The following is a 5708-nucleotide window of genomic DNA, read 5'->3' on the forward strand; positions in this document are numbered from 1 at the left end:
TCTCAATATTTTCTTATTACTTTTTTGCTGTAAAATTAGCGAATTTTAATGGGAAAAAATTGTGAATTTTGGTCTCAAATTTGATATTTCATCTTTAGATTCAATGTTAGAGACAATAAATCACCTTTATAGTCAAAAATCACAATTTTTAGAGTAAAAATATAGTTTGTTGGTACCAAAATAGTAACATGTGAAATTAGAAGAGCAAAAAATTCAATTTGAAAATAGATTGATTATTTTTCGGCCCACCCACGATATTTTTTCTAGTTCCGCCACTGCCTATATGGCAAACATATATGTCTTTAAGGGACCAATCTGGACCTTTTTTTCTTTAAGGACCATTGTGAAACCTAAAATGACTTACCAATAGACTAATTAAGCCTATAAAAAACTATAAAACAGTTTTATCTTTCTTTTTTTTAAACGTGGTTCATCATTGTTTCAACAAAGAAAAAAGAAACATGTTTCATCATCAGTTTTTTTTGTTTTTTTTAATAAAAGACATTTGGAGCATGTATAAAAGAAACTCTGAAACATGAAAAAATAAAATAAAAGTGTAGTTCAAAATTGGAAAATAGTTTTTTTGTTCAAAAAAAAAAAATGAATTTGGATTGTATATGTTTTTTAAGTTGTCCTTTTTTTCATATCCTAAGTTGTCATTTGTATGTGGTTATTTTGATTATATATATATATATATATATATATATATATATATATATATATATATATATATATATATATATATATATATATATATATATATATATATATATATATATTAAGTTTAAGTCTACGCTATCTCCATCCATTACCCCAACATCCCAAATCTCCTATACATTTCAGCCACCATAATATGGCGGATTCTAGGGTGGGAGACCATGATAGGTCTCTCACCGATGAGTCATGTGTTCTGTGGTCTGAATTGAATGTGTACATGATATTATGATGTGCTGTCAGTATTAAATTTTTTTTTTTTTTGAAAAAAAAGTTTTTGATATTTTTTCGGGAAAAAATTATTAATTTTTTTTCCCGAAAAAAGTTCCCGATTTTTTAGGGAAAAAGTTTCGATTTCAGATAAAAATAATTCCGGAGTTTTTCTGGAAAAAAAAGTTCCCGTTCTGTTTTTGGGAAAAAAGTTTCGGATTTTTCCGAAAAAAAGATTTCGATTTTTTCTGGAAAAAGTTCCGATGTTTTCCGGAAAAAAGTTATGATTTTTTGGGGAAAATAGTTTCGAAATGTTTATCTGAAAAAGTATTGCTGATACAAAAAAGAGTGAAAAAACAGAAAATATTTTAAACTTTTTTTTCGAATAAAATATTAGAAATTTTCCAGAAAAATATCGGAAACTTTTTTCCGGAAAATATCCGAAACTTTTTTCCGAATAAAATATCGGAACTTTTTTCCCGAAAAAAGAACGGAATCTTTTTTGTTCAGACAAAACCTCCGAAATTATTTTATATCTAAAATCGAAAATTTTCTCCCGAAAATCGGAAACTTTTTTCCGAAAAAAAAATCGAAAATTTTTTCCACAAAAAAGATCGAAAACTTTTTTCCAAAAAAATTGGAAACTTTTTTTTAAAAATAAAAAATAATATAATACTGACAGTACACCATAATATCACGTACACATTTAATCCGATCCACATAGCACATGACTCATTGGTGGGAGACATGCTCTACTACCTCACGCTAGCATCCGCCCCATAATATAGCCAACTAAAAAAGTCTATTTAAATGAATAGTTACAGAGTCACCCTCCAACCACCTATTGTTCCAAAACAGAGTCCCTTCCCCATTTTAAACATTTCTACTAATCTATGTTGGCCGGGTGCGGGTACGGGTACCAGTATGGGGTACGTCATTTTTAGAAAAACTAAAGTACAAGTACGTCTCTATAATTTTTTAAAAAAAATATAATTATATATATCAAATAATAGAGTTATATTGTTAAAACAAATAATTACATAAAAAATATCACACCACACTTTAAGTGTAATTTTAATTGTTCGAAACATCAAAATATGAAATTAAAAATCAATTAGCTCAAAAAGAGTCAATTATTTCCCTCTTCATCATCACTAAAAAGAGTGACCTCTAGTTAGGTTCACCGCGAGAAAGACTAGCAATTTCAAGAATATCAACTATATATTAAGTAAATCTCATTCATCTCTACGAATATCCCACATTTTTGTTGCACTTTCATTATAAGTAATAATATTCCTCTTTCTTGAGAGAAGACGAAGATTGGTATGAATAAAAACTAGACCTTCATCTCTCTTTAAATTGAGTCTATCCCTTTTCAATGAATGAGTGAATAATTCCGGCGGCTACTTTGTTATTGTGTTTTAGCAATAGTGGCTACTTTTATATTATAAACAAATAAAAGAACATAAATCTTCCTATAAAAAAACTAATAATAAAAGAAAAAGGAGAAAAAAAACTGTGTTTCTTTGAATTGGTGTACCACAGGTGTACCACGCACGTACCTATTGCAAAAAACAAACAAAAAAATTAGGCACAGCGTCAGTGCGTACCGAAAGAGTACCATACGCGTACCAGTACTCAGTCTAAAATGGAGTACCCATGCAACATAGCTACTAATGTTATTCTCAAAGCATCTCCCAATATTCAAGCCAACCTCATCTCTAACAACACACAAGTCGTTCCACCACAAGGAAGCCTTTCTCACCCCCTCCCTAAATTCTACCACATGTCATCCCATTTTTGCCACCAACTCCTTAAACCACCACCTCAACCTTCATTTTTCTAAAAGAGATAAATTAAATTCTCTAATCCTATGCACTCCCAAACCACCCATCTCTGTCAAGACAAATTTTATCTCATTTTATCCAATTTATTTTTCTAATGTCCTCAATCCCAACCCATAAAAAGATTTAAAAAGGGACATGGTAGAATGAATAATACCTGCAAGAGCCTCAAAGAAAGAAAGAAAATAAACCGGTGATGATAGCCAATTATATGACGTTGTTAGTAGTAGATTAATTTGGTTTTTATAGCAAATAAAGACTAAAAGCAAGGAAATATCAGGAAAAGTTAAGACACAAGGACCAGAAGCAAGAAAAATGAAAAAAGCAGCAAAAAAGTGCAAAAATGGAATAAAGAAGCGCACCATCGTACCCACGATGAGTCTGGGCGTGGCGCGATGAGAAGAATGATAAAATTGAAGAAAATCTACTGAAAATCTTTACCATCGTGACACGATTGCTTGTCATCGTGGCAAGATGATGACTTGAAAAATAAGCAGAAAATCCCGAGTAAATCTTTCATCGTACCACGATAGGATCCATCGTGGCCACGATGAGGCGAAATTACACGCCATCGTGGCCACGATGGCTGCGATGGAGGCGCAGAAAAAGCCCAAACCCAACTGTAAAACTATAAATAGAGTCTTCCTCCTTCACAATTATTCATCCCATAAAATCCCACAATATTCAGAGCATTGAATATTCACAAGAGAGTTAGGAGAACTCTAAGAATGAGGCAAGGAGGCCAAGGAACTCCAAGGCCAATAAGGTTCTTTTTCTTTCTGTCTTTGTAATTTATTTTTCCTAGGTTAGGTGGAGTCGAGAAACTCCCTTACGAATGCTTGGTTGTAATATTTATAATGTTTAAGAATTTTAGTTATTTCTATTCAAACTCTTTTGTTGTCTGGTTTTAGTTATTTTAATATTGATCACATTATAATAAAATATAAGGACCTAGTGGATATCGCATAGGAAACGAAGCTAGTAATCCCGACCGAAGGATGACATATTAAGGCCTACAGGAGACCATTAAATTCAGTATTTGCCGTCTTAGTATAGGATTTGAAAGAACGTTAATTTCTACCTTGCAGAGTTTGCCTGTAAGTAGGTCACTAGTTTAAGGCACACGTGACAGCTTATAATTTAGGGGTCCCCAGGGCGATGAGACCAAAATTTAAACGAGAAAGTGGAGTTCTGGATCAGGGTGTCTAAATAAAGCAAGGGTAACCTTTAACTAGGCTCTGTAAAAGCTTGTAATAGAAATATGAACAGATATTGCTTCAAACCTATTTTCAAGACTCTAAATCCTTAAAGAGGGAAATAATTAAGCCACCAAACAGGAGTAAGGGAGGGATCCGACCACACTTAACCACCTCGTGTGGTCACACACACAACATTTACTTTTCCGCAATTTACTTTTCTGTCATTTACTTTCCGCATTTACTAAAGTACAAACAAAGATACCTTCTTAAATACACAAAGCGAAGACAACTATCATATTCTTAAGCGAAACTAGTAACCTTGGCACAATCCCTGTGGAGAACGATAACTTATCACTTTATTACTTGGTAGCGATTATGTGCACTTGCAGAGCCGACCGTCAACCAACAACGATGATAAGACAAATTTGAGCAAAACTAAGCAATCATCATCGATAAGAAAAAGTTTTTCCACCCAAACAACCTATTCCTAATTTTCTAAAGCAACAATATCCACAACGAATGACGACGAGAATTACCTCCAATAAGAAGACTTAGATAAATAAAAGGAAATCTATCAATTTTACTCCCTCCGTCCCAATTTGAATGAATTATTTGCTCATTTCAGACATATTAAGAATAGTGTATGAGTGAATGAGAGATAATATTAATTTTATCAAATTACCCTTGTACTAAAATCTAATTTTAAAAAAAGTAGATTCTATGCATTTTTCTCCAAAAGCATTTATAAGGGGTAAACATGGAAAAATGACATAGAAAAGTGAAATGACTCAAGTATTATGGAATAATTTTTTTTTGTAAATGACTCATTTAAATTGAGACGGAGGAGTAGAATTCACCACCAACGAAAGATTGAACGACCAATTACCATCCACATTAACATGCACTAGCGTGCATACTGTATGAAAAATAACTTTTAACTCTGACACCCACTTAAACAAAATCAGAATGGCTTTAATGGCGCTAATGAAAATTTACAAATCTCTATATTATATTATATTTAGGAATACTTAGAGGAAACATTTTAGAAAATATATATTAATTACTCCCCCGTGTTAAGTATTAAATATAGCCACATGTCATTCTAGGAAATAATCTCTAATTTATACTATTTTATACATTAATACATTAAAGTTATTATTTTGTTAATATTTTCAAATTTATAATTAAATTATTGGTTTTTTTAAAAAATATAATATAGATTTTATGTTTAAAGTAGTAAATTAAAGTAATAGTAATAAAACAAATAAACGGATAATTTTTAAAAATAATATTTATTTCAAAAATTATATGTTAAATATATATATTTGATGAAAATTATATAGTTTTTGAAAAATATACTTTTTAATTTAATTTCACTTTTAAATGTGGAGAAAAATAGAGTATGGTTAGATAAAAGTCCGATCCCCTTAATAATGTCTATTATACCAACTAAGTCATACTATGGGACCACCGGGTTGAAGAATTTACAAGTAATAATGAATGTTTAAAATAATTGATATATTAACATAATTTTAATTTATTTAAAACAATATCATATAAGTATTTAAGTATTGTATTTAAAATATTAGACACATGAATAAATTTATTACAACTAAAAACATTTGAAAAAATAACCAAGATATTGATGTCAAATGGTTAATGAATTCCCTCTAGGACGGATTGTTCGAGAAAACTTGAGTGCGATTCATGAATTAATATTCTAATAAAAGTAAGATATTAA

This window comes from Trifolium pratense, linkage group LG5, assembly GCF_020283565.1.
Source record: "Trifolium pratense cultivar HEN17-A07 linkage group LG5, ARS_RC_1.1, whole genome shotgun sequence".
Taxonomy (NCBI): domain Eukaryota; kingdom Viridiplantae; phylum Streptophyta; class Magnoliopsida; order Fabales; family Fabaceae; genus Trifolium; species Trifolium pratense.